We start from the raw sequence: 17,647 nt of genomic DNA on the forward strand, positions 1-17,647 counted from the left end.
GTCCTACCCCAGAATGTCACTTCTCAACATAAATAGCCGAAATGTTGTAATTGTTGGACCATTTTAACGTTTTGATAGATTTTTACGTAGATGTTTCCATACCCTCATTGAGTGGGTTACGTCAGGCACTACCCATATCAAATACGTGATATGTGAAAAAATAAATCACAAAGGGGAGTTTGTAAAGGGCATTTAAATCAAGAGAAGGTAAATTTCTGGTACCAGTCAGACAGCTGCTCGCCGAGGAAATTGGCTCAACCAGAAACATCTGTTCTGTAATGGTCTGGTGCGAATCTTGCCCGGGACACTAACTGACTTGACATGTGATTCGTTGTTTTCTTCAGTACCACTAAGAACCTTCCGGGATAGTACCTAAGATGCCTGCTTCCTGCCATATCTTTTCCAATTCATTAGGCATAGTCATTAACCATTCTTTATGTAAGCTACGTATATGAGCCTGAGCTACTGGCAACGTCATTAAATAAACCACTTGTAAAATAAACACATAAAATAGGAAATTTCTTTGCCAACTAACAGCAAGAAGAGCGGTCTGAATAATAAGATATTAAAGGGCTCTGACGATAATGGATAACACACAGAATTACTGGGTTCCTAGACATTTTCCATCGTCCGGAATTCTAGGTACAGTGATTCAGATTAGCACTTTCTAAGGGGTCCAACTAAGTAGGTGTCTTAGCGGTCTCCGTAGTCTAGGGGTAACGTTCCCACCTCATGACTCAAGGTACGCGGGTTCAAAAACCCGGCGGAGGTCGTGGAATTTTTAAGGGCGGAAAAATTCAGGGAACAAGTCCTCCGGGAGGGACTTTAAGCCGTGGGTCCCGTGTCGTAGCTTTACGGCACGTAAAAGAACCTCATGTCTCTAGGAGACCTCTGAGCTAACTTAGTCCAAAAAGTTTCCCGCCCAAGTAGTTTCCAATGCCTCCGGTAGATGGGGAAGTATTGGGTACCACTGCCAGAGGAGGGACGACCTCGCTGACAGAAAGGGACTATTACATACCACTGCCAAGTAGAGGGTAGAAACCTCGCTGGCAGAAAGGGGCTGATAGCGAGCACCAGTACCGGTAGGGGATGGAGACATTAGACAATAGACTATCAGTCGCGGTGCATGGGGAAACCACCCCCTCAATACTGAATAACTGAAGTAGGTGTCTTCCTTCCTCACCTGAAGATAGAGAGAGATCCAGTTTCCGAAACGTTGTGTTTTCTATTTTGTAAATCCCGGACGACGGTTAAAGTCCAAAAACCCAATAATTCTAAGTCTGAATATTTGTTTTAAAGGTAAGTCTAGCATTCTACCCAGAAGTTATACTTGAATAAGTTACTTGAGATCGGGAACTATCTCGCCATCAGCCTGTACCAGCCGAGGAAAACCAGAATTGGGCCCTCACACCATCCCAATATACGTCAGATGCTCTCTCATGCCAACATATTCTCTCGGTTGTTTCCATGGCCCCTCCTTCTGTAGGTTTCCACACGTATGTTTATATGTGCACTTCTTGTCGTAATGACCTAAAAAAAAAGCAAATAATCGTAATAACACATTTAGATCCCAACGTAGAACTGAAGGCTATCCAGTACTAATCTCTTCGTGACTCTTATGACGTAAATGCAAAATATTACATTCCAGTGATGTGAGAGCTTCTTAGGTATAACACTCATTTGACTTCTGGAACACGTCACTTCTTTTTATGTACAGCAATCCTTAACCAGCCACGGCTTTATCAACCTGTAATTTCAAGTAGCCACCGTTTCTAATTTCTGAGCACACGAAAATTAGACATCGATACATAAAACACCAAAATATCCCCATTTACTGGTGACGACACCCAAATTAAGCCGAAACCCGCAGTTGACTTGCAGTTTCAATTACGATTAATCCTCTTCTTACAAAAGGAAACCATGACATTTCAGTCAGTATAACGACTAGGCAACGGGTTGGAGGACCGATGAATAGGGGTTCGAATTCTTTCAGTTGTAAGATTTTTTCTCTATAAAATTCTTTATTTGGATCCGTCGTAACACAACAATGAAACGGTCTATGTCAATATAACCTTAGTTACAGGTACATGTTTCGGCTTTTAAAGACATCATCAGGCAGCAAGCCGAAACACGTAGCTAAAGTGATATTTACCTAGACCGTTTCGTTGTTGTGTTACGTCGGATCCCAATATATAATTTTATATAATAAACACAACAGGATGCACCCAATGAAAACAAAAATTCTCTTCTCCATAAGGCCCAGACCAGCTCGGTGACCTATCTTCCATACGTGGAGGTGGGGGTAAGTATATGATTTTAGTGTGCGATGTTCATGCTCTGTCAGTGGTTGCATAACAGAGCAAGGAAGTATTTCCGAAGCCGTGGCCCAGCTCACAGCTTCTATGCGGCACAGCGCAGACACCAGGTGAGTAGGGAAGCATCCCCTTTTGTTTGCGGCTGGCGAACCAAAGATAGATTCCAGTGTGAAGGTCTAAGGGCGAGGACACACCAAGGCAAGTGGCAACATCAACGCAACAGCAATTTCACAGAATCGTTATCAGCCTGAGTTGAACACACGTTACTGAATGCAGAAGATTAAATCGAAGAAACGGCCACGCAACTCAGCTTCCAGGCAACAGAGCATGCCACTCTCACAATTGTGTTGCCGTGTGGTTGCCTAATGTCAGTTGTTCTGTAACGCGCTTCAGTGATTCATTTGTTTCGTAAGGTGGCACGAAAGTCTGACATGTCTGCGACAAATGACAGACCCGTCCTCTCCTCAGAGAGGGCGCTCCACGTGGATGAACTCGTAGCTGTCCGACAGTAATTAAAATCTGGTCATGAATGAGCCCCAGATGGAGCTCGACACAAGTACAGACTGATGGACCGCCTATCGCAACATAATCCTCACTCTGACTGTTGATAAGCCTAGAGACCGTGGAATACAGAGCTCGAAAGGAACTAACTTTTCTTCGCCCACTGAGAACAGACTAAAGTGAATTCTTATGTCCGAAAGTTAAAGGCAAATTTATCTCTCTGGTTATGCATAACAAGATGACGCAGTACCCTAACTCAAGCCGTCAGTCTCTGGCTTCTTGGGCCCCTGCTCGGATTGTTTCCCATTTCAGGCAATGTAGAATTTGTGCTTATCAAAGTAGTACTCGAGGAGATTTTCTCTGAGCGCTCCTGTCTCTCCTACCAATTTTCATTCCACTAACCGCTCCATGTTCAGCAGTCATCCTATCATCGGTACTATACAGTCTCGAGCGGGTCAGCGTCAGTAAGTAATAATCTTAGCAGTTACAAGGGCCGCGCCATAGCTCAAGCGCTTAGTCGCTGACTTCCCACCGCGGTGGCCCGGGTTCGATGCCGGGGTCTGGTCAGATGGGATTTGTGGTGGACAAAGTGACGCGGGGGCAGGTTTTCTCCAAGTACTTCGGTTTCCCCTGCCAATCTTCATTCCACCAACTGCTCCACAATCACCCTCACCTATCATCTGGGGCTGGTACAATAAACCAGAAGTGGCCGCAGTACAAGGGACTTAGTCCCACCCCACTAGCAATAAAAAAATAACAATTATTTAAAGTCTTGTTTTCCCTCTATAATGCAACAATATTAGTTTAATAACATTATTTCACACTTAATTAACTAAATGATTGTTAAATGTTTAAAATTTCATTTTTTTTCCCCTTTGGCACTACAGCCCCAGTGGGCCTAGGCCTACCTCCATGAACTTCTCAGTTCACTTCGGTTTTTCTAGATCTTACACAGTCGGTAGGACTCCTTGGGCGGGTGATCAGCTCGTCGCAAGGCCTCTACCTGTACACAAACACAGAAAAACGCACACAAACATCCATGCCCTGAGTGGGATTCGAACCCACGATCCCGGCTTCCGAGCGAGCAAAGACAGTGCATGCCTTAGACCGCTCGGCTACCGTGACCGGCTTAAAATGTCATTAAAATTATTAAATATTTGATTTGTTGCACTACATAAACTTAGTAGGGGCTACGTTCAGATCCGCTCTAAAACAGATAACTTGGATAACTAAGGGAAGTACAACCAATAAACAATAGATCGCACCCCACAAAATTGTATTTATAAACTACAACATGATAACATGGCGGGAAATAATGCAACAACCCCCTTCAGCATACCAACACATGTCTGCTAACAATTGCAGGCGACCTAACACAACTTCTAACTTGAAATTTTAGATATCAATTTTTATGGTTATGTTTTATGTCATTTACATCATACATCATTTAACTTTATATTATTTTTATCTTTTCTTTTACCTTGTTTTAAACATTGTCAATATATTCCCAAGATATATTTGCTGCAGCACAGCGATCTGTTAACACAAACGGATCCGTATTGTATCCAATGTGTTTAATTACTTCAGATATGTTCATTTAAGGCCCGATGACGACCAAATTGTGGTCGAAACATGTAGCATAGGTATATTTTTAATAAATAAGAAAATGTACATTAACATATACTGGCTCCATTGAAGATATTTTATACTGCTCGTTGTGTTGTGTTGACGGTTATAATACAAATACAAATAAAATATTATATACACTACAGGATGCAGTATATAAGATTTAAAATTATTAAAATATATGTACATTCAATGAGTTTCTACGTGTTTCAGCCTCAAAGGGCCATCTTCAGGCAACATATCTTTTAAGGAAGTCTACTTCATGAAGGCATATGGAGAAGCAGAAGCAAAGCTTCAGTTATTCTTAGCCTAGATGAAGGTGAGTAGTGAGTTTCACGATCCGCTCGCTTTTACTGCAGGAATAAAAGCCCCCATACCAATTTTATAGCACGGTGAACTGAACACGGTGGCGAACTGATAAACCATTTGTTTACGAAACAGCCCACTTCACGCACTAAGCTGAAAGGAAGAATAGCCTACGCGGAATTATGCGGTACAATATCTATCTATCTATCTATCTATCTGTCTGTCTGTCTGTCTGTCTGTCTATCTATCTATTTCCTGTTGCTCCCACTTTGAGCATAAGGCATCCGTGAAACGTTCGTTTCACTTCAGTTTCTTTATCTTAGACAATCGGTAGGATTCCTTTGATGGGAGATCAGGCAGTCGCAAGACCGCTACCTATACATAAACACAGAATAAACGCAGTCATCCATGCCTTGAGTGGGATTCGAACCCCCCATTCCAGTGTTCGATGAAGCGAAGGCATTTTATGCCTTAGACCGTGCAGCCACTCTGATCAGCTGAGATACAATAATGACCTTCATGTGTCTACATCTGTTGTGTTGTTATATTAAATCAAGGAGAAATGGTTGGAATTATTCAAGTAAATGGGAGCCGGCACAGCTAAGTCGGTATAGAGACTGGCTGTGGGCTCGACGGCCGGGATTCGATTCCCGACAAGAACAACACATTTTTCTCTAACCCGTAGTCTCCAGATCAGCTTTCGGGCCCACAGTGAGTACAGGTGGTTCTTTCCGCAGAGGTAAAGCGGTCAGGGTGTGAAGCTGACTACTCATATGAATCTAGTACAGAGATCAAGAAAGGTGGAGCTATACCTCCACCCCCGATATGCCTTCATGGCATGGTGCATAATTAATTAAGCACAGAGACAACTTTTCTTTTTATTACCCAAGGGAAGAGACTTAGGTGTAAGCATGACCGGAATTAAAACAGTTAATAGTTAGTGCGGCATGTACTGTCTTCGCTTGCTTGGAAACCGGGATCGTGGGTTCGAATCCCACTCAGGGAATTGATGTTTAGTTTCTGTATGTGCGTTTTTCTGTGTTTGTGTACAGGTAGAGGCCTTGCGACGAGCTGATCACCGTCCCAAGGAGTCCTACCGAATGTGTAAGATCTAGAAAAACCGAAGTGAAGGGAGAAGTTCATGGAGGTAGGCCTAGGCCCACTGGGGCTGTAGTGCCAAGGAAAAAATAGTTTATTGTGTGGCACGCTGCAGCGTAGTTGGTTGAGGTACTGGGCCGCAAGTTGGAAGGTCTCGGAGGTCATTGGTTTTTTTAATTGATCTAATAATTCCAGCCGCACAATGGCCCTGGTATCGACTCAGCTCCAGTGAAATGTGTACCAGGAATCTCTCTGAGGGTAAAGGACTGCCGGAGCGTAAGGCTGACAACCTTACCGTCATCTGTGAGGCGATTGTCTAGAGAAAATGTGGGGGCCTCGACGTCTCACAACCTTATAGGATTTCACGGCTTGTTACGGGTATAGATTTACCCCTTCTTAATAGATTTTATTTGTGAAGCGAGCTACCATGATCCAATTGCGGAATTTTAAGGAGTTCCGTCAAAGGAATTTCCTATAGCAGCCAATTTGCCCCCTTCTTTTGAAAAAAATAGAGATGGGCTTATGAGATCAAATTGTTGTGTGGGGGGGAGTCTCTAAGTGTATCCTCAAACAATTTTTGAACGCCTGTTCTGGTCTTCATGAAACTTGGAATATACGCATACCATGCCACCAGAGGCCATCTCAACGAAGTACTTCATAAATACTTCCCATCAATAATACCAACATAGCAGCTTCTCAAAATTTAAGGTGACAGCCTCATTTGAATGCCTGAAACGCCCGTCATGGAACTTGGTGTGTATATCTTATATCATTGTTCTACTAACTTATTCACACATACATACAGTAATAAAATTTCGTCCTGCCTGTCGTATCAAATGCTGACGTTGCTGTGAAAAAGAAATAATGAAATGTTCGAGGAAGTTTTTGTACGCTGCTCTAGAGTTACCTATCTCCTTCTTTTTATACCTTCATGGATTAGACCCTTTGGCCTGTTACCAATCACAAGAAATTCTGAAATTATGAAACTTATGGACAGTCGGTGAGACTCTTTGGACGAGGTTCAGCGCGTCACAAGGCCGCTATCTACATAGGACAACACAAATACAGAATAGACGCATGCAAACATCCATGCTTCGGGCGGGGTTCGAACCCATGATCCCAGTGCTTGAGCGGGAGAAGACACCACGAGTTTTAGACCAGGCGGCAACTTTCTACGGCGCAGAAACTTTAATTTAGTTTAATCTATGGGGAATTCGGAAGCAGATCTTGGATGGAGGATGTAACCTACTTATGCACAGACATATGGATATAAGTCTATATTCTTTTCCACTTGGGAATCGAACCCGTGAGTTATGGGACTGTCACCATTCGATCCTGTATTGATAAGAAACTATTACATAAACCCAGTTGTCTGACGCTCATGCCGTTATTACGTGCAACAACGCTGTATACATGTAAAAAGATATACTGTATTTTTTAATGTTATGTCCTGTAGTATAATAGAAGTTTACAAGCGTTTCGAAGGAGCTTACTACCTCCATCTTCAGCTTCGAAGAGTAAGCCAAGAAACAAGCAGCAAAGCAGACTTCCGCCTGATTCTTGCTCCTTGCCTGGTTTCCTCTTCTGTACTGAAAATGGAGGCAGTAAGTTCCCTCGAAACGTTGGTAAACATCTAAAAGACTATTTTTAGATCGTAAATATTCTGTCTAACATTGCCAACTTTAACGGATAGAGGGTGTAACGTGGTCAGCGCAACGAATCCCCACAGACGTTAATTTCGGTTTTCTAGACCGGAGTCGCTATTTCCTTCAAATAGCTCCCTAATTATCCTCACGAGGCTGAGTGGACCCCGTTCCAGACCCACCACTTCTCAGAAAATCTGGTTGCGCCGGAAATCGAACCCGGACCTCTGGATCTGTAGCCAGAAACTCTGACCACTAGACCACAGAACTAACTTCGCCAAAAAGCGGCGGTCGTTCGGTCGGTATAGTTCGCATGCGGACTAAATCCATGGAGTTTATTTGTTTGTAAGTATTCTGTATATAATGCAACAAAATCAACCTTTTATATATATATNACAACAATAAGGACATCCTACCATCCTTTTATAAAAGACATTAAATATATTATAATGGCTTTTATAAAGGGATGACTTTGTTGCATTAAGACAGAATTCTTACGATCTAAAAATGATACCACAATGCAACAAGATATGAAATACAATATCTAAAAGACTACATGGTGTCCTATACTAGAAGAAACGACTAGTTTTATTCACAGTGAGAACCTAAATGAAAAAAAAAACAGGCCTAATTATGGACGCTAACGATTCGTAAAACACATGAACACTTTTATTCAAACATTTTTAAATACGGATTTGTGTTTGTCCTTGCCGAATATCAAGAGAGCTATATAAATATGAAAGAGTACAGAGGTTAGGAGGTACACGTCAGCTTCTGGACTGCTAATGTACACTCTAGATATCCTACGCAGACACACTGTAAACAAAATAACTATTCTTTTTTTTAACGACAGAAATACTTAAAGCGCAATAATTAACTATAACTCCGAGGTCACTTTTTTGTCAAGGCAGTCATATTACGTAGTTTTTATATTGGAGGTTTAATTTTAGATATAAATCTGGCAGGTAAAATAATCAACTCCATGGCGCCCTTCTTGAAAAGTCACCAGTCGCTCAACTACTCAATAATTTCTCAATATTTTATGTAATCCGAAGGTTTATTACCATATTCACCGGAATCCACTATTGGCCCATATCTTGAGCCAGATTAATCCAGTCCATACAACCCCATCCTACTTCTCTGAGTTCCATTTTAATGTCATCCTCCCATCTACGTTCAGATCTTCCCAGTGGCTTCCTTCTTTCTGCCTTTGCACCAAAATCCTATATGCATTTCTCATCTCCCCTATTGCGTGCTATATGTCCTGCCAATTTCATCGTCCTTAACTTTAACATTCTATTTATCATTCACGAATAGTACAGGTTATAAAGCTCCTCATTATGCCATTTTCCCCAACCTCCTATCGTTTCATCCTTTTTCGGTCCAAATGTTCTCCTCAGCACCAAGACCTCACGTGCCCTCAGGCTCCCTTGATGTCAGAGACAAAGTTTCACATTCATACAAAAATATAGGCAAAATTACAGTTTTGAATTTTTATTTTTTTTTAACAGTTGAAGGGACGACAAAGGGTCTGAACCGAACGGTAGCATTCATTGCCCGAATTCAATCTCCTCTTAATTTCCACAAGAATCAAATTTTGATTTTTTTACTGTCGTTCTCGAATATCTGAGCTTACCAAATTTACGTTACGAATTTCCTGAGTTCTGATGACGAGACAGTAATACATTGTGATATGTAAGTCGTTTCTAAAACAAAGAGGAATTTTATCATTGCTAAGCAACGACCCCGTAAACAATCTCGCAAAAAAGAATACAAACAACAACAGGGAATATATTGTTATAATCGTTGCTAGGCAACTGCGTTGTAATATAAAAATAGAATAGGCTTCCTATGTGGTCCGTGCCGAGGAATTATAAGATGTTTCATTTCTCCCACCTGAGGGCAGGGCAGGGCAGGGCAGGGCACCCCGTGTGGAGGCGGGGTCGAATACCTCCACCGTGACCCTGCGAGTCGTAGGAAGCGACGAAAAGTCAAGTCTCAAATGTGAGACAGCAAAATATGGTCGCGAGTCCCAAGGGGCTCCGACCCGAGAAAGATCGCTCTGGCAAGGGCCAGCAGCATATGCACAAGACAGACCCGTCCTCTCGTCAGAGAGGGCGCCCCACGTAACTGTCAAAGGGTAATAATTAATATTTGGTCATGAGCCCCAGATGGGGCTCGACACCAAGTCTTACTGACTGACTGAGCGTCAGTCCCAATGTGACTTTGACTTTGACTTTGACCACCTGAGGGCAAGAACGTGGACAGATTCTTCGGTACCGAGGCCAATTCAAATGAGGATGCAGTTCGTGACAAAAAATGTGGCCGCCCCCAATATTTCTAACGTCTACCACTAACGTGATTCGGTTGCAACAGCAACTACAAAGTTTTTTAATTTTTTTATTGACAATCAGATTGTACAATCTATAAGTCAATGAGCTGATTGGTGTACATTATAAAAGCTGACTGTACACTCTACATGTCGCGAGCGGAATAAACCTCCAGTGATGTTCTCCTCAGTTCCTTAGATCTGGTGGCCAAATTCTTTTGATGAGATTGAAGCGGTGGTTGAAGACATGGGCTGGAATGATTTTCTAGTTTGCTGAAGTACTTGGTGTTGGTTTCTCGGATGGCTTCCGTTACTTAAGGAGTTTTTAGATCTGTATGTAGGGTGCGGTTGGATACATACCCTGGTGCTTTCGTGATGGATCGGAGTATTTTGGACTGGGCACGCTGTATAATGGCGATGTTGGATTTGCTGGCGCAGCTCCAGAGTTCTATGCCGTATGTTCATATAGGCTTGATGACTGCTTTGTAGATTAGAAACTTGTTTCTGATGGAGAGGTGGGATTTTCTTCCTATGAACCAGTTGAGTTCTTTGGTTTTTTGGTCCATCTGATTTCTTTTCTTGAGTATGTGTTGTCTGCAGTTTAGTTTGTCGTCAAAGGTTAATCCTAGGTATTTGACCTGTTCTTTTGGTTTTATGTTGATGTGATTTATTTGCACTGTGGGGCACGTGCCTTTTCGGAGGGTGAAAGTTGTTTGTGTGGACTTTGATTCGTTTATCTTGATTTTCCATTTGTTTAGCCACGCTTCTATGAGGATTAGATGATCCTGTAGAGGAGAGGAGGCTGTGGTTGGATTGTCGTGGGTAGCGAAGATATCAGCGTCATCTGCAGAAGTTCCTATTGTCGTTTTTTGTTGTGGGTAGATCATGTGTGTAGAGAGTGTATAGTAGTGGACTTAGTAAGCTTCCTTGGGGCACCCCTGAGTGGATTGGTAGGCGGTTGGATATTTCCTCATTTATTTTGACTACAAAAAATCTTTCGCTTAAATATGACTTGAATAAGTTGTAATAATTTTTTGGGAAGATTCTTTTTATTTTGTAATCCAGACAACTACAAAGTGTGATAAAAGAAAACTTTGACTTCTGTAGCACTAGAAACGGAATCAGAGTCATCAAAAGAGGCACCGAGGATTTCCATTCCATCAAATCTCACTTCGACACCAATAACCTGTTCTATTACTCGTTCCATCCCAAATCCGAGAAACCTACGAAGGCGGTGATACGTCACCTGCCACAAAACATCCCTGCAGAAGACATATCTGGTGGAGGAGGGTTGCAATACCTCCATCATAACCCTGCGAGTCGTAGGAGGCGACGAAAAGCGAAGTCCCAAATTTGAGACAGTAAAATATGGTCGCGATCCTCAAGGGACTCGGCCCCAAGAATGACTGCATTGGCTAGGGCCAGCAGCAATTGTAAACGACAGACCCGTCCTCTCGTCAGAGATAGCGTCCCACAACAAACCCGCAACTGTCTGACAGCAATGAAAAATCTGGTCGTGATCCCCAGATGGGTGCTTTATTCCAAGATACACTGGCCAATTGACCGTCGGTCGTAATATAAGACTCGGGACTCGAGACTAGAAGTATGTGAAGGCAATTGGGGTAACAAAGTGAAAACATTAGACTGAGCGCTCTAGTGAGCTGTAAAGTGTGGAAATGCGATAGTGTTATAGTGGCAGTAAGGACTGTTCAGTGATGAGTGCTGAGTGGAGATCGTCTTCTTATTGCGTGTGACAGCAATGTATTCTGCTCCTTCTCGATACATAAACACGATCGCAGCTCGAGGGAGTGAAGTGAAAATTGAGTATCGTATCCGAGGTGGCGGACGTGCCGGTGCCTGGTTACCAAATATTTTGGACGAATAAACTTTCTACACTGAAATAAATATCCTGAGGCGGACACACGGCTGAAACAGCTGGGCGACATTGAGGACGTGACAGGACACACAACAGCCTCTGTAGGAAGAAGTACGGCATTGACTGCCACTGTAACTATTGAGGAAGAAAACGGAGCCACCTACTGCAAATCTCTTCATAGAAAGCCAATGTTTAGTGCCCTGTATGGCACCCATACAGTAACTTCACACGAGTTAAAGGCTGTGCTAAAGGGGGACACCCTAGCAGACAGAACTAAATCACCAAAAGCCACAGGGCAACAAACAACACAGGAGCAAAGTTTCCAAGAAGTACCGAGGAGGAAGCGGCGCGCCACTGATGAAACTTGCAAGAAAAATGCAGTGCAGACCAAAAGGTCGCCCGCCTTAAATATCCCCATCCCCCAAAGGACGTCGTGAACCCGAAACTTTTTTCGATCCCCCACCCTCAGGGGAGCAGACACGACACCGACGCTTCCGGCACCAAGGCCACTTCAAATGAGGAGGCAGTTCCTGGCAAAACAGGTAGTCCGCCCCCAATAATTCTAATGTCTACCTCTAACCTGATTCAGTTGGAAAAGCAACTACAAAGTGTGATCAAAGAAAGTTTGACTTCCGTAGCACTAGAAACGGAACCAGAGTCATCACGAGAGACATGGCGGATTTCCAGTCCTTCAAATCCCAACTTCGACGCCAATATCCTGTCCTATTGCTCGTTCTATCCCAAATCCGAAAAACCTATGAAGGCGGTGATACGTCACCTGCCACAAAACATCCCTGTAGAAGGCATATATGACGGGCTGGTGAGCCTCGGGTTTGACATTATTAGCGTAAAGCAGATAACAGTCACTCGTCGGTCATCCTCCACGGATCAAGAAACATAAACCTCCCCCTCTTCCTAATAATCTTGCAAAATCCCAAGAAATTTTCCGGCTGCGAAGCCTCTGCCATATTGCAGTCAGGGTGAAGGCATATAGAGCTCAGAATGGTCTTATGCAGTGCCATAACTGCCAGCATTTCGGCGACGTCTGGGCAAAATGGAAGCAACCTCCCTTCTGCTTGTGCTGCGGAGGCGGTCACCTGCACAAGGAGTGCCCCGAGAAAAGGATTACATCTTCCACCCCAAAATGCTGCAACTGCCTGTTCGTGGAAGGAGAAACCCCTCATCCTGCCAATTTTCGGGGCTGCAGACACGCGAAGGAGGAGCTGCAAACAAAGGAATAGCAGAGGACACCCAGGACTACAACAGGTAGAGTGTTCTCTTCAAACCTCACCACTCCAGGCGTGTCCTTCGCGGCGGCGCTCCGAGGTAGGACAGAGAACCAGCAGCAGCCTCAGATACATGAGGTGGCAGTGGCAGGTCCCGCCACAGTGGAACCCAGGGTCCCTGCGGCCTTACCCCAACACGAACACCAGCCAACAGGTGAGTCAGTTCGGGACCCTAATGTAAAGAGTTTGCCTCTGGACAAAATGTTAAAGTATTAGTAACGGTAGTGCAGCAGACTATGACAGAGTCTAACGGTGCTCTGTTAGAGGAGGCTAAAACAGTGGCCATTACAAAAATTACTTTAAATCTCTTTGAGCAAAATGACCACTAGTTTTCATAGGCATGATATTCTGTACTGAGCCTGTACTGACAGAGGCCTTGTATATATTGTATACATATTTAATGACATGTAAAATGTAAATATGGGGGCATACGGTAGCGCAGTTGGTTAAGGCAATATGCTAGAAGCCGGATGGTCGCGGGTTCGATTCCCGATGAAATCACTGAATTTTTTCACTTCACCTAATTCTTCCAGCAGCACTATGGTCCTGACGTCGACTCAGCCTCTAACAGAAATGCATACCTGGAATCTTCCTGGGTAAAGGATGCCGGCGCGTAAGGCTGACAATCTTACCGCCATAAGTGAGCCGATTGTCTAGAGAATGTGGAAGCTTCGACGTCTCACAACCCTATGATCCTTCACGGTCTATTACATGGATAGGATTTTTACCTTTTAAAATGTAAATTTTACATACTGACAACAGAATTATTGCTGCTGACTTTGACTCTGGCAAACGACACAGCCGACCTATCGTCAGAAAGAAAGTCCCACATCAAGAAGCCTGCAAATGTCTGACAATATTAAAGATCTGGTCCTAGGCCCCAGATGGGTGCTTTATTCTAAGACAGACAGGAAGATGAGATGGCCAATACAAAGAACACGCCTAAGAAAAAGCAGGAAAACTTTCAAAAATTTTGATCGAAAACCTTAAAGGCAGAAACCTTTTGGAAGTCCTAGGGTAGATTGAAGGATAATATTAAAATTGATCTCAAATAAATAAATACAAAGTGTTGTAACAATTAACAGGTGTCAATATCTGTAATTATTAATTGCATGATGCAGATTAACAGATGTGCGTAATAACATGCTTGAACAGAGATGAAGGAAGCTGCATAAAGGCCTTCAACACTTAATAATGTAACCGGATGTAACCGCCTCTCGGGCGATCACGGTGGCCGCGCGGTCAAAGGTATGAACTCTCTTCGCTCGCTTGAACGCTTGGATTGAGTGTTCGAATCCCCCTCGAGGTGTGGTTGTCTGTGTTTATTCTGTGTTTGTGTTAGATAGCGACCTTGCGACGGGCTGATCCTTCGTCCAAGGAGTCCTACCGACTGTCATAGATTAAGAAACTGAAGTGAAACGAAGCGTTTCACGGATGCCCTATGCTCCAAGTGGGAGAGCAATAGAAGGAGAATAAGAATAATAATAAGAAGAAAAACAGACTGTCACACGAGAATTTTAAACATAAACATATATTACGAAACAAAAAACAAACTCCGTGTTTTTTGTCTGCAAGCGAACTATACCGACCGAGCGAACGCCGCTTATCGGCGAAGTTAGTGCCAACTTATGTGGATAGAGGGTGTCGCGTGGTCAGCGCAACGAATCCGCACGGCCGTTAATTTCGGTTCTCTAGACCGGATTACGGGAGTTATTAAATCAATATTACGGTGTTCTGGCATGTGGCGCAGTATAGTTTGGTAGACGGGTTCTTGTCACACCGTAGAAAACCTTAATTTTGATCTGACCTCAGTGAGAATCTCGAATCTCACACAGTTATTAAATCAGGCCAATAGCAACAACATACACTTGTTCCTTTATGCCCAAGCGAGAATATTTCTTGCGTTTTTCGACGTGATTCTGTTCTACTCTGTATTTCATAATGACCGACACATCGCGGTCCAGTCCATACCGTCAATGCGGCCATCTGTAGTCAGCTTCAGTAAATAACTAGTAGGTTTCTTAGCCTAAATATTACATCGTTTTACTTTTAAAAAACCTACAAACCAACGTGACATCATTTTGACTCTGAACACTCCAAGATTCCGTACATAATATTAAAAAATAAGAAGTTCTGGCAAAAACTGATCACCTACTTTCTTTGATACGACACGGACCGTATGGGAAACGATGCCTCCAACAATTTCTTTTTGGCGCGGGAATGTGTTTACCGTGCCGTTGCCTTGCAACGGTAGGGGATATACAGACAAGCCCACAGACTCTCCTTACATACAACTCGGACCGCACAGAAAATGAAGCGTCCAAAAGGTGTACAAATGTTGTATGTGTAGTCTTTGCCGCGGTAACGTTTTTACCGAGTCGTTGCCTAGCAACACACACACACACAAACTGATGGAAGGTATTTATGAGGTACGCCGTTCAGATGGGCTCGGGTGCCATACCAAGATTCAAAACTTAATAAGGGGAGGGAAATATGCAGACACGCAGGAAGGAGACAGCATGAGATACACGTTGCTGATTGGTAACAAAATTAATTTCTGGGTTTTTAACATTATGGTCTTCCTGGATGTGATGCTGTGCAATATTAACAGCTTGTCGGAAGAACTGACTGCCTCCATCTTCAAGATGCTGAAGTACTTGCTTTAAGGCCCTGGATCCAAAGTACGCAACGAAGAAAAGGGTCCAAAATAGTTCTTAAATTATTGGGAAAACTAAAATTCCCATTTCCCCTGCTGTAAATTAAATTCATGACTTGTTTCGCAATAAATAATTCCTTCGTCCACTCTTACATAATAAGTACTCTCTTCAGAGTATCATATGTTTAGGTGGGGTACACTTTAGTCGCGTGTTGTCCATGACACATTTATTGAAAACTTCTGAACCGGTTAAAAATATTTGGGAGACAGGCAGACAGACTTACCAAGAACGTAAAGATTAAGCCAGCCTGTCTGTCTCTTATAAATAAGCTCTCCTTCTTCCAGGATTACAATTTCGACCCCGGAGACCGACGATGATTGATGTGTAGTCTGCCCCAGCGTTTTGCTCCTTATGGAAGGAAAGTAGACTAAAGTGGATGGCAGAGCACATAGCACCCATTTACAACATATATATGCAAAATGTTCTGCCACCACTGTAACATATCGTACGCAGAGTAGCACCGTTGGTAAAATAATTACAGACCGGGCTACTGTAGCTTAATTGGTATGGCAACGACAAACTCAGCCACAATGGCTCTGTTAACAAGGCAATGACAAAGTGAGCCAGAGCATCACTGTCGGTAAGGCAACTACAGACTGAGCCACAGTAGTCCCGTCGGTAAGGCAACTACAGACTGAGCCACAGTAGTCCTGTCTGTAAGGCAGCTACAGACTGAGCCATAGTAGCCCTGTCGGTAAGACAACTAAAGATTGAGCCACAGTAGTCCTGTCGGTAAGGCAACTACTGACTGAGCCACAGTAGTCCTGTCGGTAAGGCAGCTACAGACTGAGCCACAGTAGTCCTGTCGGTAAGGCAACTACAAACTGAGCCACAGGAGTCCCGTCGGTAAGGCAACTACAGAATGAGCCATAGTAGTCCTGTCGGTAAGACAACTACAAACTGAGCCATAATAGTCCTGTTGGTAAGACTACAGATTGAGCCACAGAAGTCCAACTGGTAAGGCAACTACAGACTGAATCATAGCAGTCATATGGGTAAGGCAACTACAGACTGAGCTACAGTAGCCCTGTCGGTAAGGCAACTACAGACTGAATCATAGCAGTCATATGGGTAAGGCAACTACAGACTGAGCTACAGTAGCCCTGTCGGTAAGGCAACTACAGACTGAATCATAGGAGTCATATGGGTAAGGCAACTACAGACTGAGCCACAGTAGCCCTGTCGGTAAGGCAACTACAGACTGAGCCACAATAGCCCTGTCGGTAAGGCAACTACAGACCGAGGCGGAATAACTCAGCTAGTTAAAACAACTGCAGACTGAATAGCAGAAATTTGCGAAAGGGTGTAGATATGTTCTCATTTGCTGTTCCAAATTTCGAAACAGAAGAGTCGATCTTGTCAACCTTTACTGCAGCCCGTATATGCAGCCTTCACGGTTAACATACCTGATGGCTTTGAGGTTCCCAGGGCGGGACTGAAGAGTGTGGTCTTCTGAGATGTAATGCAGTGTAATTCGGAGAACGCCCGATATTTCGGATGACATCGCATAAATCTCCACGGTCAAAGGGCAAGATTAGTATGAAACCGGCAGAAAAAGGCAGAAGATAGAGGTGATATCTTCCTCCGAAACGTCAGGCGTTCTTAGAACAACACGGTGTTACAACGTAGAAGACAGTAGTCCTTATTTACAGCTAATTTTCCCGAGTTCAACTCTGCACAACGAAAAAGGGACACATGTGTACAGTGCTCTGTATAAAATTTGTACGATTTTCTTTTGTCCTGCAATTAATCGGAAAAAGACATAAACTTCAGCTTCAAGATTGTATACACGTAGCCCGTCACTGGTTGACAGCATGTAGGCTTACTCTTTTTTCAATTGCTTAAAGCTGGTAACTGCTTTATACTATGAAACACCAAAAGATAAACGCACGCGCATCCACACACACACACACACACGCACCAGCAGTCAAGAACGTCAAGAAGTCAAGA

General features: G+C 43.4%; 1 protein-coding gene across 1 annotated transcript in view; it reads right to left on the minus strand.

The window, feature by feature from the left end:
* LOC111861910 (ATP-binding cassette sub-family G member 1) overlaps positions 1-17,647 on the minus strand; it is a 233,759-nt gene that overhangs the window by 130,108 nt on the left and 86,004 nt on the right. The window lies entirely within an intron of this gene.

Source organism: Cryptotermes secundus, unplaced genomic scaffold (assembly GCF_002891405.2).
Source record: "Cryptotermes secundus unplaced genomic scaffold, Csec_1.0 scaffold39, whole genome shotgun sequence".
In the NCBI taxonomy this organism is placed as follows: domain Eukaryota; kingdom Metazoa; phylum Arthropoda; class Insecta; order Blattodea; family Kalotermitidae; genus Cryptotermes; species Cryptotermes secundus.